Source organism: Perognathus longimembris, chromosome 5, assembly GCF_023159225.1.
Source record: "Perognathus longimembris pacificus isolate PPM17 chromosome 5, ASM2315922v1, whole genome shotgun sequence".
NCBI classification, from domain to species: Eukaryota; Metazoa; Chordata; class Mammalia; order Rodentia; family Heteromyidae; genus Perognathus; species Perognathus longimembris.
Window position 1 is genome coordinate 42,164,791 of NC_063165.1, and position 18,915 is coordinate 42,183,705.

Genomic DNA, 18,915 nt, shown 5'->3' on the forward strand with positions numbered 1-18,915 from the left:
CTCAGGCAATTAGATGGCCTTTCTTCAGTTTACCTGTACTGAAATGTATTTTAACTTTAGCAGGTGTGGTGGTGATAAAAAGAACCTAAAATAAATTGGAGTATTAGCTATCTGACAACCAAGAATCTATGTTACCTAGATCTTAACACAATGAAATATGAGGTAGATACTATATTTTGTCCAGTTTTGCAAATGAAAAACAAAGAAACAGAGACTTGAGTAGGTCCCTACTAAAAAGTAGCCAAACCAAACAAATTGTGTGTTCTTCGGGCTTGTATGATATTTGAAGACAAGGACTTCATTTTATTCCTTTAGCCTATCATTCTATGTAAAATTATTGAGATTGGTTTACCATGACAAATAGAAAAAAGAAAACAAGGCAGGGAGAAAGAGATAGGAGAGAAAAATAAAGGAATAATACTTAGGTATTTGTATGTTCTCAACAAGTATGGATATTCTTCTTTGATTTCTTTAACCACGAAATCACAGGAAACCTTGAAATTCTGCCAAGGATGTGGCAATTTCTCTTTGAGATTGAAGCAGTAATTCCTGGTTCAGACTACTGAAGCAGCTGTGAATATCAGTCTGCCGTAATGATTAATATTCTAGATAACACATATTCTTGGCTCACCTCTTAATTTCTAATCATGAAATTAGCAGAAGGATATAGTTTAATCTCTCACACTAATAACAACAACAAAAAAGTTGATGTCTATGCTATTGGCTTCTTACCCATTAGAATAAGTTATTGTGACTTTGACCCCTTATATTTCACAGTGTCTTCCAAATGTAAAAGTACTCATGAATATGGCCAACCAGTTGTACCCAAATCTGATAAATGCTTTCATGTGGTCATTATTGGCTTCTTTTTCAACTGATAATATTCCTCTGTGAGTGTTTCATTCCAAACAAAATGGAACTTTAGAAGGACCCATCTAACGCAAGTCTTTTTTTTTTTTGGCCAGTCCTGGGGCTTGGACTCAGGGCCTGAGCACTGTCCCTGGCTTCTTTTTGCTCAAGGCTAGCACTCTGCCACTTGAGTCACGGCACCACTTCTGGCCGTTTTCTGTATATGTGGTGCTGTGGAATTGAACCCAGGGCTTCATGTATAAGACGCAAGCGCTCTTGCCACTAGGCCATATCCCCAGCCCCTAACGCAAGTCTTAAAGGTCCTAGTTTGACTTTGTTTTTACAGTTGGGACTTAAACAGCTTCAAATTATTAATGTTCTGATCCTGAATCCTAAATGAACCTGATCCAAGAAACATTTTATTTTTGTGTTTTTAGTGAGGTATAGAGGGAAAAAACAGCACAATGAGTGATATGGAGGAATTAATCATATAACAGAGAACATTTGTTTATCTTTATGCTGCAGAGTTTCCAAGGTTACATGTAACTTAACCATTGCTGCTTCAGCCTGTGCATAATAGGGATAATAAAAATATTTTTGTCTTAGTAAAATTGAGTATAAAGCAAATACTATTTTAATTTTTGAATCGTAATAAGAGAATGAATAATAATATTTCTCATGTTAAGAACAAGACTTAACAGAATTGTCATTTCTACCCAACCAATAATATAAAAACCAAAGTGAGTCCATCAAGGCTCATCCAAAAATGTATAAGTGATGTTTCAGGTCACTGTACTTCTATTTCTTTTTTTTTTTTTTTTTTTGGCCAGTCCTGGGCCTTGGACTCGGCCTGAGCATTGTCCCTGGCTTCTTCCCGCTCAAGGCCAGCACTCTGCCACCCGAGCCACAGCGTCCCTTCTGGCCGTTTTCATATATGTGGTGCTGGGGAATCGAACTGAGAGCTTCATGTGTAGGAGGCAAGTGCTCTTGCCACTAGCCCATATTCCCAGCCTTCTATTTCTAATATAACACTAAAATTATTTATTCACATATCCATTCAACATTTAGGTACAAGGCATTCTGTGAATGGACTACTGGCAAATTATTTACTTTACTGTATATGTTTCCCATTCCCAAAGAGGTTAGCTCAAGTCATCTTATGATGAGTTCTTTCAAAGGATAAATTTCATAAAGGCAGATCCAACACTTAATGCTGGTGTTACCAAATATTCGTGGAAACTACTTAACATCTTTAATTATGCAACAGAGAATAATGCAGGTCATTTGAGCACGTTTTGAATATCAAGAATTTAAAAGCTATGAAACTGATCAATTAAATACCTTCATGTCAAATGTAGCAATGATACTAGACACTACGTTGGAAATGAACTGTATAACTTGTGGGGAGGGGAATAGGGAGGAATAGGAAGGAGAAAATTAGGGAAGGGGTAACAGTGTTTAAGAAGAAATGTATTCATTACCTCACTTATGTAACTGTAACCCCTTGTAAATCACCTTTACAATAAAGATATTTTAAAAATGTAGCTTACTCTGTGACATTTGCAGATTTTTACCTATGGTACAGTCATAATAACTGTCAGAGTATATAGAAAGCTTTAACAAAAAGAAAGGTAATATCTTACCAGTAACACTTTAAAAATAATACCAACTATCTAGCATTTGATTAAAGGATAATGTTGCAGTCTTAATATCAACATCTGGATTTTAACATCATTTTAAGGATAACAGTTTAAAAGTCATCCTTTTTTTCTCTCTTACTCCTACCTCAACTGTGATAGCGACGCATGCACAAATCAAGAAAGCATCTTAAAAAGTACCCTTAAAATTTCTGAATATGTCCCATGTGTCCACTAATAGCCAAATGCTTTCAAATCTGTTCAACTAAATGGATCAATAACTACATCCAGCCTCACATAGTGGGGCTGCCAACGTGGTAAAATTGAGCCAAACACAAATTGTCTCTACCAGGACAGAAATGACTATCTAGACAGTTATCTGGAGAGATCTACTCTCGCAGGTATCCTTTGGAAAAGTCAGTATACACATTATCGAGGGCAGTCAGCAGCTATTAACGCAGTGTTCCAGACACAAAACAAAGGAGCTGGAGAAAACATTTGGGAGCTAAACCAATGAGTTTTATGATAAACCAGTGTAATAGTTCAAGGTCTACATCAAGTATCTTCCAAACTCAGGAGTACACAAAATACAAATACGTAACAGGAACAAGCAAACTGCTAACAAGCTTCTCTGTGCGCTCACTCGTGTAACACAGCTGCAAGCAACAATTGAGCAGGTGCAACCAAGCTTTTGAGAGTTACTGCCTGTTGCCCAGGCACCACAACACCCCACCGTTGAGATTTTAAACAGGTGCAAACATTTTTCCCCATTTGTCTGGTGCTTGAGACATGTAGCAGACAGTACATCTGTAACCACTCCTTACCTAAAGCAACCCCACAGAAAATAAACCTCAAAACAGCAAAAAAGTTTGAAAACAACACAATGATTTAAAAGAAACAGTAGTTTTAGAATAGTACTAACTCATCAAATAATCTTAAAAATGTTTATTTGATCCTTACAATGAAATTCAATGTATTTACAAAATATACTGGTCTTCAAAGCTGTCAATAATTATAATTACAGCATTCAAAAATGTACATTTTAATACAAATTCAAGGATTTTAATAGACAGGAATGTAACAACTTGTCAGTTAATAGAGAAATTTACATTAATTATACTTAATTTACATACATACCTGTGTGACTATGAGGCACAAACAGACTTGCAATTTATCAGGTCCTGTGAAATGAAAAACAATTAGGTCAGGTAAGTACTAAATTGATACTAGTATTTAAGCTAAGACATTTCTGTAGAGAAGTAGGAAACAATGCAGTATATAAAGGAGGTGAATTATTTTGTTTCTATGTTCTCCATTGGGTATTTCAGATCACCCTATCACCCTCAATTCATATGGGTTAATACACGGACACACACACACACACACACACACACACACACACACAAAATCCCTAAGCTATGATATTAAAAACCAACAAACAATAAAACCACCAGAAAGGGACTGAGACTCACCATGGCCAGGGAAACACAAATGCTTTCACTACAGGATGAGGCAAACACTTAAAATGATTTTGTTTTTGGTATTCTTCCAAAACTATTGACTTCCTAATACAAATATGACTGCCGCTTTTAAAATGAAACTACTCAGATTCATCTGCACTTGGTTTGACTAGAAGACTGGTGAGGAAGAAAGGTGCTTTTGCAGAGCTATCCACAAAACATGCATAAGTAAATACAAATAAACTTTGAATGGTCATTAACTTTGTAGCAATAGTAAACAAAAACGAGACTGATAGGTTTGAGAGGGAATATTAACACCACATCAAACACAACACATAATGCCTCAACCCAATACAATTGGACAAAACTGAGTGAAGTGGGTTTTTTTTCTGAAGACTGTGTAACTACAGCTTAAACAAACACATGCCATTTATAATTAGACTTGAAATTTTGGATTTAGATGCACTGTAACATGCAATCTCCAAACTAAATTCTCAAAAAAGTTTCATAATTGTTTCAGAAAGCAAAACAAAGTGCTTATATACCTGTGACCATAGTTAATAGGATAAACATTTTAATGTCAGTAGGTCTACTTGATGTTACTTGCTCAAAGATATGTTTAGGTAATAACCAGTGTTGATGATGGCTCAGTGGGATTGAGAATTGTTAAAAGTATGTGATGTATCAAGAACTCAAAGTTCAAAAGCTTAACTCAGTGATTTCAGTTCTAGGACTCTATCTCACATAACTGAAAAACAACAGACTTTATATACAAGGACTAGTTTATGATAATGGAAACCTATACATAACCTAAGTGACTAGCAACAGAAAAATAAAAAAATCACATACATGTAAGGAAAGTTTTTTCAATCATAGAAAGTACTTTAAAAAGAAAAATTCCATTTTATAGAAAATGCATTTTGTAACATAACACTATAATAGTCTATAAACATGTATCATTTGCATGGACAGTATAAAATTATATAGATGAGAAAAACAGAAGAAACATGAAATAATGAATGATTATATCTGAATGATAAAATTATAAAGTATTCAAATGTTTTATTTTTACTATTTTCATCATAGTAAAATTATTAGTTGGCAAAGGAGGGACAAAAGAAAAAACTACAAAGTGCCACATAAAAATTATAAATCTTACTTCTTTGGAGAAATAAATTAATACAATCACAATTAAACCAACTAAGCATATCTACATTAAGAAACACTTTCACCCCTTACTCATAAGGTTATAGCTGTGGTCATTTTTACGCACTGCTCTAAGATTTACACCATTACTTTAATAACACATTTTTAATCATCTTTAAATGTAAACTTCTTTAATTATGCAGAGTGAAATAATGACAAGAACAATTTATGATTAAAAATCTGTTCTATCTAGTTCAAACTAATTATTTACTAAATCAACAACATTCAGTGAGCATCTACTATGTGCAAAGACTTGTTTTTGGCACTATGATATAATGAGAGATACATGAGGACATATTTTATTCTCATGGTGCTAACAATATAAAAGCACTAAAAACATGTACAAACAGCTCAAATAAAGAGGCAAACAAAATATCGCAAGGCATTTGTGAGCAATCATTAAAGTAAGAAAACATATGTCAGGGTTATCCCTTCTTATTATTGAGCAAAAACTTTTATTTAGTTAACAATAAATAAAAATTCATGCTAATTAGTAGTCGTCACTTATAAAATGCACTAATAAATTATTTTTGCTAAGCATTTAAAATTTTTATGTGATTTACTTTTCTCAGAGGAGGTATAACATAATAGAAAATCAGGCATGAAGGAATATTGACCCAATCTAGGATACTTGGTTAGAAGATGATCTCCTATTGTTTAGGGCCAAGTGAAACACATGCACAATTTTTAACAGATTACAGTTACTTAATGGCAACCGAAGTAAATTTGTTAGTTACTTGTTAATATTGCCTAGAGATACTGTTATGATAACAACACCAGAGTAAAACAGATTTGTTATGCAGATAAAATTACACACACACACATATTTTTTCAAAAGCAGGTCAGCTTTTGTGAGCTATAACCATCATCTTTGCCCTTCTGAAGTCAGTACCACATAATGGCTGTCAGATTGAGGTCAATGTGAAGGTCTCAGGGTGACAGCGCTAAGAAAAGGTATTCATATGATCAGTGATCTCTTTGTAGACTATTCTAGGTCGCCACAGAGTTAGAAGGTACCATGACAGTCAAGCATTTCACTTTTGCCATCAAACAGTGCTGGAAACAAGTCCAGCCGCTCCTCTAATTTGTGATCTTCAGCAAATTTCCTGGTCCCCTCTGTGAAATGTTGATTACATTTCCTGGCCAATAGGGTCATTTTTGCAAAGCAGTGTCATAGTCATGTAAAGGAGTAAGTGCAGGCTATAAAATAATAGGAAGATGATGGCACACACTAAGTGTAGGGATCACAAGCGGTAAGGAAACAGACAGCTCACTCTGGGTATTTCCCTATATTTCAACAGATAACTCACGAGCCAGTCCTGTGCTGGAATCAGAAAATACTCCATTACAATAGTAACAGCCATAACTCACAACGAGTATTATAAAGCACCATTCCTATTACTGAAGAAAAACATAAGAGGTAGATTCTAAGTTATATATGCAGCAATGATATTCAATATATCAGGGCAAAAATATTTCATGTTAAACTGAAACCATCAGGGAAAAATGTAAACTATGAACAAAATAAATCAGTGACTTGGCATCATTCAACTCCTTAATGGTTCCATATATAATACACGTGTTGGAAATGACCTGTGAGCCCATATGATAGGTTAGGATTGTAAATAAAAGAGAGAGAGAGAGAGAGAGAAAGAGAGAGAGAGATGTTAGCAAAAGTCAAATCTTTTTTTCTTTCTTCTCACGGCCTGAAAGACAGAAATACAATAACTGATATTTTTCTAGCCTTCATTTCTGTTTCTGTTTGGATTGAAAGAACAGCACAGATCCCAAATTAAATGCTATGTCTTTAGATTTTCTCACAGTGTATGTAATCCTACAATTGTGTAGGTCTTCTGAGGTGAAGTTACTAACAGCAGCATTACAGATAGACACAGTATATAGTGTTTATCTTTTTTTAAAGGTCTTTTTATTCTAGGTTGTCACAGCTGTGGTTTGCAAAGGATTTGGGGGGGGTGTACTAGGATTAAACTCAAGGCCACATAGTTGGCTCTACACTACTTATACCATGTCACTTGTTGTAACTGCTTTAGTTTTTCAGTCTCATGCTTTTCTGGGGCTGGTCTGGAAACATGCCTCCTATCTCCCTTATCTAGGATAATAATTATGTGTCATAGGAAAACTTATATACCAACCATACCATCTAGTTCCATCATATTTTAAATGATGACATTTAACACAGAGTTTTTATGTCAATTTAATGAGAACAAATATATTTGCCTATATTTAACTTCATCTCTACATATATTGTACATTTGTCAAAGCAACTGCTAATAGAATTCATGTATACATTTTGTACATTTAGTTTCTATTATTATCAATAAGAATTAGGAGAATGATCAATTGAAATATTTATTAAAACATATTGGAAATTTTACATTCTTCTTGTGATTTTACATACTGAAAACAGACTGTGCAAATACAGTCATGAATTTATTATTTACTATGACACAGTGACAGTATATCATTCTCTAGGCAATACCTGCCAGAAGCATAAAAGGTAAATGTGTGTACATGCTCATTAAGTTTAATTAAGCAACAGGAAGCTCTTTGCCTTTTGTGCTTATTAGATAGTGGTTGCCAACTTGTAAGAGAATCTTGGTAAAGTTGAGTATCCTTTATCCAAAGATCTTGGGACCAGAAGTTTTAGAGATTTCAGATTTTTCCCGGATTTTGGATTATTTACATAAATATAATTATCTTGGGATAGAGCCCAAGTCTAAACACAAAATTCACTTATGTTTCAAATATACCTTATTCATGCAGCCTATAGTTGATTTTACCAAATTTCCAGTACATCTGCCTTTTGACTGTGTCCTATTAGGTGAAATTAAACGTGTAATTTTCCATTTGTGGTGCCTCACTATGAGGCTACCCAACACTACATGGGAATTATTCAACCCAGCAATAATACATTGTACCATAGATACAAATGAAGGCTTTAAGTGACTGCAATGCTAAAAACAAAAACAAAAACCAATAAACACAAAAGATAGCCATCTACTAATATACCTGGAGTGTCTAGAAGAAGAAAATCTACATTGGCAAGACACTTTCCAAAGCCTGAAGTCTCAGAAAAAAGGCTAACCCTAAAGGTCAAAATATCAAACTCAATATTAAACATATGAAAGTTCTTCCATAAATGTCAGCAAACACAAATGAACAATTAAATATGAGCATCAAGCTAAATACAAATATTACACAATCTTAAGAATTGAAGTAGCAGAATTTAGTCTCAGATATTAGTGAGAAAAAATCTTCAGAAGGAACTTTCAAAAGAATGGAAAGATAAACTATGAGAAAGTATATTTTGTGTTAAAAAATTGGAACTGAACTTGTCATTAAAATTAATACTAAAAAAGACTATATTATGTTAAATTCAGCTACAGGATGAAATACTGAACTGAAATACAATCACAATGAACTCATTAATAGTACGAAATAAAGATAATATGAGATTAAGAAATACTGAGGACAAACATTAATATAATATAATAATTACTTATGAATGAGAAAGGGGAGAAAAAGGACAATATCTGAAGTGATTATATATCGTTTCAAAATTTGTAAAACATAAAACCTCAGATACATAGAGTTTTATAAATTAAAAAAAGTGAACATAGACACAGTATAATTAGGTTTACAACACTGTTTCATTCAGGATACTATAATGGAAACACAAATTACTCAAAATATTGAAAATAAAACAATGTAAAGCTTGTAGAGGAAGAGGTTGATAAACAATGAGTCAAAGCGAGAAATGGAAAGCCTTGGTTGGTTTTCAAAACACAGAGTTGTCACTTAAGGCCCACAAAGGAGAAACATTCTCATTTTGCTTTCTCTGGAATTCTGTAATTATTAACCACCAGTGATTGCTATTGGCTGAACCCAGGCAGAAGAAAACTGATCTAGGAAATTCAGCTTGCATACTCCACTCTCAGGAGACAATCAAGTAGACTGAAACAAGAATGAATCTCTGAGAACTAAATAGTCCAGAACCTACATAAATGTCAAAGACAAAGAAGAAAGCAAAAGGACTACAAAAGCAATACCTGCAAAACTGTTTGGTGTAAGTGCACTGAACACCTGGGGGGGAGGGGGAGGAGGTTGGGGGGTATGAGGGACAAGGTAACAAACTATACAAGAAATGTATCCAATGCCTAACATATGAAACTGTAACCTCTCTGTACATCAGTTTGATAATAAAAATTTGAAAAAAATAATAAAAAAAAAGAAAGCAAAAGGAACTCAAACGAACAGCAAGAAATCCTTCCAAATTTGGGGGTATTGTGTTACCAGACTACATATGAAACAGGAACAAAGCCAGTGAAGAGAATGTTTATTAAGCAGGTTACTACTGAGAGTTCTGTCCTACAAGGAAACAGTATAGCATGTTGATGCAAGTTCTACAAGAATTATGGCCCTCTCTCCATCTGTTTTTCCCTTGAAGTTGTCTATGAAATATCAGGTAGTAACAAATGGAAATTCTGTTCAATTTGCATACAGTTTAGTAAAATATGTGCAGTTTAGTAAATACTCTTTTTCACTTGGTTAGTCACTCAAAAGTCCATGCTAACTTTTAAAGTTTTTCTGCTTTGTGAAAATGCTATAGAAAACCAGGCTTCAACATTGGCTTTAATCTCTCTCTCTCTCTCTCTCTCTCTCTCTCTCTCTCTTCCCTCCCTCCCTCCCTCTCTCTGTCTCTCTGTCTCCCTCCCTCCCTCCCTCTCTCTGTCTCTCTGTCTCCCTCCCTCCCTGTCTCTCTCTCTCCCTCTCTCTCTCTCCCTCTCTCTCATGTCTCTCTGTCTCTGTCTCTCTCTCTGGCTGTCCAAAGGAGTTTAAATTCAACATGTCAGATTATGAGAACAATGTATCTTGCCTAATATCATCCTTTCAGAATTCTCCCCAATCTCTTCCAACCCCACCCAATCCCAGGCTGACTGTGAACTCAGATCTTCCAGATCTCGGACTTCTGAATAGCAAAGAGCTAGGATTACAGGCATGAGCCACCAGCACCCAGCTCTAAAATTCTTACTTCTGGTTACCAAAAAATTCGGATTTGCTTTAAAAATTTTTAGAAGCCCTGTGCTTGAGGTGACTCCCTGAGCTAAAATGCTAGGGGACAGAGCCCAGCCCCCTAAGTGCAAGGCCCAGTAATGACATACAAAGAAATAAATTGTCATAGACAAAAAATTCATGCTTATATATCCATTGTGAGCTTATTTAAGAAAATGTTTCTAAAAATGTTAAATAGCATCCTTTTGTAAACATATTATGAATTTATCAAAATAAATTTTTTGCTTTCATCAAAGATGAGCCATCAACTTGAAATGAAATGAAAGAAGTCAAATTGGTCTTGTGATCACTTTTATCCTAAATTTAGTCCTAGGGCATTTTTTAAACACAAAGCCATACTCCAGAGTAAAACTTGAAACAAAATAAATCTACTTTTTGCCTTGTCTTTCAGTTTTTAGTAACTTGGGAATGTGGGATACATTGTCTTTAAAGTAAAATTTAGAATGCCTCTTCTCAGACTTATTCCTAACATCCCCCTTTCCCTTTTGTCACCTTTTGGAAAGAATGAACAGAGGTGAAAGGCTTTTAAAGCTTCATCATCAGAAAAATAAGGACACTAAATATTTCTCCAGTTATGTTTATTTTTAAACTTCTTGCCACCTTGAACACAGAATATACAAAATACTAAGAAATGTTATTAAAATCTAATCCTAATTAAGATTTTTAAATTTTAAGTTAAACCAAAAATATAGAAAAAGATGAAATCAAATTAGCTGACCATCATCAAAGCATTAATTTTATAACATTGGGTAAAAACATATGAAGAAGCATGCCTTCCTTCTGCTTCCTTGGCCTATGGATGCTCGGGACATGATTCATTTTGCCATCCCCCATATTCAGATCAGCTCACTTTTTGTTCAGCTCCATTTTCAGGCTGGCATATAATTACTTCTTCAGCTCCTGTGATATTTGGTTTTAAGCACCTCTTACCCTCAAGGCCCCATGGCTCTGAGGGCTTGTTGAATTTAAACAAGCACATTTAAATCTTTGTCTTTAAATGAGTAAAATAAAAGTCTTAACTCCTAACACAGAGTACTCTTTGATTCACCTACACTCTAAATGCGCATGTTATAATTGTCTACCAGATCATAATGAGCATGTATCCATCCTAAAAAATCAGAGAAAGAAGGATTCATTCTAGAGATAAATATACAAGAAATGGTTTTATTCTTGATTAGCTATGTGTGTTTGGGGAAACAGAGATTGGCATCTGCATAATTTAACTACTTAATAAGAATCAGATGATCAGGGACACCTTGGAAATGAAGGATGGGAAAAAGAAAGTTGAAGGAAACAACAGAAAAATAGTAATATTACTAATGGAAAATAATATAACACAACTGAGAGAAGAAATGCTCTCACCTAACAAACTTCAAATTCATGCAAATATCACAGGATTCATGTGCCCATGAATTTATACTTGGATTATAATTTCAGAAATGCTAAAACTGCCTTCTTTCCCAGAGACAAGACAGTCAGCACGTAACTACTGTTACTGCTGGCAAATCAACAGTATCTACAGTCTTAATTTAACCTAAGTAAATGAGTGTTCATTATATTGGTTCCACAGATCATTTATTAATGGATTTTCAAAGGAAAAAATATGCAGAAGCTGAATAAGAAGATAGGTATGCATTATATCACAAATGGCATTCACATAGACCTGGAAAGAAAAGTTTGTTTAATTAGGGAGCATGAGAGGAAACTATGAAATTTGAGGTTTGGCAGACGACAGAGGATTCTTTCCATGGTCCAAAGAAAGTCAGAAATGAATGGTTAAATGTCCTCATTTCTAAGATGGTATGAATTAATCAAATTCTAATCAGACATTTCCAACTTATTTGTGCATGGAGAAAAGTCTAATAAGACAATAACATGCCTATATTCAAGGGACAGGTATTTGGGGGACATAGGATACCCTAGCTTTTAATAAGTATTTCCTATATATCATTTTAGAAAAGTGACCCAAACACATATTTGATTTGCTTGCACAGACCCTATAATACTTCTGTAAAATTACAAAGTATTGAATATTAAAACTGAATAAGCAAATGAACACTCAGTGAGTACTCTGAAGACAGCCCTTCAGTGATGCTGAACCCCTGTACTGAACAGTCACAGTTAGATGAGACATGGATTTCTATCAAGAGCCCAATCTCACTGGGTGCAGGAGACTCATGCTTTTTTTTTTTTTCTTTTTCAACCTAATTTTTATTTTTTTTTAAAGTTTTTATTATAAAACTGATGTACAGAGAGGTTACAGTTTCACACGTTAGGCATTGGATACATTTCTTGTACTGTTTGTCATGCTTCTAATCCTAGTACTCAAGAGGCTAAGATCTAAGGATCAAAGTTGATTTGAAGCCACCATGGACAGGAAAGCTCCTAGGACTCTTATTTTTATTTAACCACCAAAAAGCCAGAAGTGGGTCTATGGCTGAATTGGTAGAGCTCTTGTCTTGAGCAAAAAAGCTCAAGCTCTGCCAAAATGCAAGCCTCAAGCTTAATGGTACGTGTGCATGCACACACACACATACACAAACACATAGATGCATGCGCGCGCACACACTCACACACAGTACAAAGCCCAATACCAGAACTTTAGAACAACAAAAACATTTCCTATTCCATTCCTGGTATTGTCTGTTTAATGTATGCACAATCTATAAAGTTATTTTTCATAATTCTTAAAGACAACATGCATAGTTGTAACAACATACACAGCTATCAAGGAGACACAGGTAAGAGTGCTCCCCTGAATCTACCATATTTCAGTTATTACATGTTCATATACTTGGATACTTCCATAACATGTATATTTATATATTTATAGATTCATTCTAACTTGCACAAATGGGAGAAAACATATATCCATGTTCTCTCTTGGATTGACTTACTTCAGTCAAGAAGATTTTTCCTGGTCCTTCCATATCTTTGCAAATGAATCAATATCCAATTGTGCCTGATATCTAGTGCATACAAAGATCTTGTGAAACTAAACCCTCAAAGAATGAACAACCCAGTTAATACATGGGCAAACAAGCTAAATAGAGACTTCACAGAAGCAATAATGGCCAATAGATATTTGAAGATATTTTCAATATCTCTGGCCATAAGGAAAAAGAAAATGAAAAGAACACTGAGATTCCCTATCACCCTAGTTAGAATGGTTTTCATCAAGAATACACACTGTAACAGATGCTGGCATGGATGTGGGCAATTAAGGAACCTCAATACTGTTGGTGGCAATGTAAACTAGTACAATTACTCTGAAAGTAGTTTGGAAATTCTTCAAGAAAAAGAAAAACAGAACTACTCCATGATCCAGTAAATCCACTCCTGGGCATTTGTTTATCCAAAAGATTACAAATTAGGATACAGTAAAGCCACCAAAACAGCCATTTTTATTGCAGAACTATTGATCATAGCCAAAGTATGGGATCACCCTGGATATTCCTCAGTGGATGAATGGATCAAAATAACAAGTATTTGTCTAAAGACGGTTTCAGGTCCTAAATTCAAACCCCATTACTGAAAAAAAAATGAAACAAACCCATCTTTTTAAGCCTTTAATCTTAATGGATACATTATGCTGTATTTTAGTGCTAAATAATTTGAAAGATACTTAAAGTAATTTTTTCATTTTAGTAGTTGCAACATAGTTTTAAAAGAGATAGGGCCTATTTTTTTAAGTTTTTATTATAAAACTGATGTACAGAGAGGTTACAGTTTCATACGTTAGGCATTGGATACATTTCTTGTACTGTTTGTTACCTTGTCCCTCATATCCCCCTTCCCCCTCCCCCTTTCCCCCACTGAGGTGTTCAGTTCACTTACACGAAACAGTTTTGCAAGTATTGCTTTTATTGTTCTCTTATTTTACCCTTTGTCTCTCAATTTTGGTATTCCCTTTGAATTTCCTAATTCTAATACCAGTACACACTGTTTCCCATACACTCAGATAAGATTACAGAGATAGTGTAGATACAATCACAAGAAGGTGATACACGAACATCATCAATAGTAGAAACTACAGATACACATGGGATGTTGAAAGTAGTTACAACTCTAATATAACAATCATTTCCATATAATGGAGTTCATTTCACTTAGCATAATCTTAGGTGGTCATAAGGGTATAGCTATTGGGCTCTTGTGATCCTCTGTTGTGACTTGCCTAAACCTGTGCTAATTATTCCCAATAAGGGAGACCATAGAGTCCATGTTTCTTTGGGTCTGGCTCACTTCACTTAGTATAATTTTTTCCAAGTCCTTCCATTTCCTTACAAATGGGGCAATGTCATTCTTTCTGATAGAGGCATAAAATTCCATTGTGTATATGTACCACATTTTCCTGATCCATTTGTCTACGGAGGGGCATCTGGGTTGGTTCCAGATTCTTGCTATGACAAATTGCGCTGCAATGACCATTGTTGTGCTGGTGGCTTTACTGTGATTTTGTTTGTAGTTTTTTGGATAAATACCCAAAACTGGGGTTGCTGGGTCATAGGGGAGTTCTACATTTAGCCTTCTGAGGAATCTCCATACTGCTTGCCAGAGTGGCTGAACCAGTTTACATATTTACTGGAACAGTTCTTATGGTGGATATTTAACTTGTTTCATTCAAGATGCATGTAACTGCCTAAACCAGAATGCTTTCTTTGTTCTAACAAAAAATAATTTGATTTTGGGTAAGTTTTCAATTTTAAAGACTCTTACTTTTGGCTCTGAATATAAATGTCAGCATCTAAATGAAGGTTGATCAATTTATTCAAGAGAAACAAAGCTCAGTAACAGAGTTTTTATATACTGAATGCTGAAAGAATCAAATGTGGTACAATAACAGCTTCATACATAGGAGAATATGATACATATGTCTTCAGAAATTACTATGTGTAGGCACAAAGTAGTTAACTACCACCCGCCCTCTAATATGGCAATCAGTTTATATTCCTGAATTGAAGTCCTATGGTTCTACCTACTAAACAGTATAGTTTTGAAAAAATTATTCCTCTTTTTAAAAAAGGAAAAAAATCCTGATAGCTGAATGAAATAAAATTGTTTACAAAAAGTTATTTTTTATTAATCAAAGAACTGCTATCTTAAAACTCAATATTCTATTCAAAAAGCAAAACAGTGAGGTAAAATCTACATTAAAACTTTTGCATTGAAGGTATTTGCTAATTTTTAACATCAGGATGAGAAAAAGCACAAAACTTTAGGTCACAGTTCCAAAAAGTTTTAGTGCTAAAAAGTTTTATGAACAGTAGACAAAAACTACTCTTTGAATCTATAAAGATAAGATGGCATGAGATCTGTGGAAGAGATATCTATGACTTCAATGTTTATTGAAGTTCATTCACAATAACTAAAATACAGGGACAAACTAAGTGTCCATCACCAGATGAATGGTTAAAGAAAATCACATAAATGCATCACAATATTATTGGATTAAATACTGAAGTATTATTTGGACCTTAGAAAGCCTTAACATTTGCAAAAATAATGATGAAACTGGAAAAGAATGACTAAGTGATAATTTTCTATGATGTGAAGTCTAAACAACAGAAAGTCATAGAAACAGAGTAAATTGCTGGCTAAGGTGTGTGTGTGTGTGTGTGTGTGTGTGTGTGTGTGTATGCATGTTTGTGATATAGTGTATGTGTAAGGAATAGGAAGATGTTCAAAAAGTACACTCTGGCAATTGGTATGCAGATTTCTCAGAAGGCTAAACATAGAGCTCCCCTATGACCCAGCAGCCCCACTTTTGGGTATCTATCCAAACGACCACAAACAAAATCACACTAAAGCCACCAGCACAACAATGTTCATTGCAGCACAATTTGTCATAACAAGAATCTGGAACCAACCCAGATGCCCCTCAGTAGACGAATGGATCAGGAAAATGTGGTACATATACACAATGGAATTTTATGCCTCTATCAGAAGGAATGACATTGCCCCATTTGTAAGGAAATGGAAGGACTTGGAAAAAATTATACTAAGTGAAGTGAGCCAGACCCAAAGAAACATGGACTCTATGGTCTCCCTTATAGGGAATAATTAGCACAGGTTTAGGCAAGTCACAGCAGAGGATCAGAAGAGCCCAATAGATATACCCTTAATGAATACATAAGATGATGCTAAGTGAAATAAACTCCATGTTATAGAAATCATTGTTGTATCATTGTTGTAACTACTTTCAACATGCCATGTGTAACTGTAGCTTCTATTATTGGTTATCTTCTTGTATCCCCTTCCTGTGGTTGTACCTACACTATCTCTGTATCTTATCTGAGTATATTGGAAACTGTGTATACTGGTATTAGAACTAGGAAATTGAAAGGGAATGCCCAAATTGAGAGAAACAGGGTAAAAAAAGGCAAACAACTACAAAAGCAATACTTGCAAAACTGTTTGGTGTAAATGAACTGAACACCTCATGGGGGGAGAGGGAAAAGGGAAAGGGGAGGGGGGAGGGGGGAATGAGGGATGAGGTAACAAACAGTACAAGAAATGTATCCAATGCCTAACGTATGAAACTGTAACCTCTCTGTATATCAGTTTGATAATAAAAACTTTAAAAAAAAGAAAAGAAAACAACAACAAAAAAAGAAAATGAGTAGAGAGGTGATGAATATGTTATCTTGATTCACTAAATCCATACTGTAAATATCAAATTTACACTGAATTTATAAATAACTGTATTTTTTTAATTTTTAACTTAAATGGCTATACAAGGAGGTCATAGTTTAATATGCTCATTTATGTGTCCCATGACTCTTGATCAGTCAACCTTTCAGAGTCTCCCTCCATAGAGAACAATACATAGAGAAACATAAAAACACACATATATAGAGAAAAAAGTATAACCCACAATCTTATAACAATTGGTAGAAAAGCTCCAAAGGAAAGGCCCAATTTAAAAATGGTTTCAGAAAAATAAAAGTAAAAAAATTCACCAGCAAATTTACACTATAAACAATAGTAGTAAGCTATTTCAGGTAGTAAGAAAATTAATTTAGGCAGTGATATGCAGATGCACAAAGAAATGGGGGTCCAGGAGAAAGGGTTTATGAGTAAAATATACAACAGTGATACTTTTTTCAGGAATATGAACATCTGAAAGATTATGGCATCAAGCACTAATAAAACAGAGTTCAGAGATGGATAAAAGTAGTTGCTTTACCAGAAAGAGATAATGTTTATTATTCTAGAAGTCATACTAGGAGTTACTGTGTAATAGTACAGTGCAGTATAGTATACTGTAGGTATTAGTATAATATAACTACTAAGTGTCCAACAAATAATGTTATGATTCTAGGGACTAGAATCTGCAAACTAGAACTGTTCTGTGTACTTTCTGAAAACTCTCTTATCCATACCTTTATGATAACTGAATTTTTCTCTATATTTTTCTTACAATAAAACATTTAACTTAAAAAAAGTCATAAAACCTTTATAGCCTTCTAGAAGGCTATATAAGATTACATTGACTTCACTTTTCTTCTCTTTATCCTTCAGTCACTTGGCCTTGACCATGGACTCAGTAACAAAAATGTTCATCAGAGGCAAATAACGTAAGTGTGTGGACTGCAGGGTTATAAAAGACAGCCCTAGGAAACCGAAAGATGCCTGTGAGATTATGGAGAGAAAAGGATTCAGTATGCTGATCTCATAAAATTGTTAGGAAATTCATCGTTCATTTTGAGGTGCACAGGCATAAAACAGATCTTATTCAGCTCTCAAAAGTAAGTGAGAATTGAATTAACAAACCAATGACGATGCCCAAGTCTTGGCCACTGGTAAACACAGGATAGACTTGACTAGCACTGGGGGGGTGGGGGGGGAAAGACTGGAATCACAGAAAGAAGATTGTAACTTGTAACCTGAACCTCACCAGATCAACTGTCTGCTAAAACAAAAATCAACATTCTCCAAACCATTTAAACAGGACTGAGAATCTCATAATATTAAAAATGTCAAATATTAAATGTCAAAGATATAATCCACAATTACAAGGCATATGAAGAACCAAGAAAATACCAACTTGCATGAGAAAGAAAATCAACAGACACAAAAACTGCAATAACACAGATGTTGGAATTAAAATTCCAGACTTTAAATTAGCCATTATAAAATGTTCTAGCAAGGGCTGGGGATATGGCCTAGTGGCAAGAGTGCCTGCCTCATATACATGAGGCCCTGGGTTCGATTCCCCAGCACCACATATACAGAAAATGGCCAGAAGTGGCGCTGTGGCTCAAGTGGCAGAGTGCTAGCCTTGAGCAAAAGGAAGCCAGGGACAGTGCTCAGGCCCTGAGTCCAAGCCCCAGGACTGGCAAAAAAAGAAAAAAAATGTTTTAGCAAGCAATATGGAGCAATCTTTTGTTTGTTTTGTTTTTGTCAGTCCTGGGCCTTGGACTCAGGGCCTGAGCACTGTCCCTGGCTTCTTTTTGCTCAAGGCTAGCACTATGCCACTTGAGCCACAGTGCCACTTCTGGCCATTTTCTATGTATGTGGTGCTGGGGAATTGAACCCAGGGCTTCATGTATACGAGGCAAGCACTCTTGCCACTAGGCCATACTCCCAGCCCAATATGGAGCAATCTTGAAACTGAAAAAAAAAAAATGCTGGATCATCTCAATAGGAGAATGAAGAGAACAGAA

The 18,915-nt window shown here is 34.9% G+C and overlaps 1 protein-coding gene across 16 annotated transcripts in view; it reads right to left on the reverse strand.

Moving 5' to 3' along the window:
- Nucleotides 1–18,915, reverse strand: part of Zbtb20 (zinc finger and BTB domain containing 20) — a 748,243-nt gene that overhangs the window by 573,132 nt on the left and 156,196 nt on the right. For 10 of the 16 annotated variants that reach the window (XM_048346652.1, XM_048346650.1, XM_048346669.1 and 7 more), the window contains one exon: nt 3,624–3,667. The exons of 5 other annotated variants lie outside the window; for them this stretch is intronic. The gene's annotated coding sequence lies outside the window, so the exon portion shown is untranslated. Of the gene's footprint in view, nt 1–421; nt 915–3,623; nt 3,668–18,915 lie in introns of those variants that run through there. One more of the 16 variants, XM_048346656.1, reaches the window with a different exon arrangement.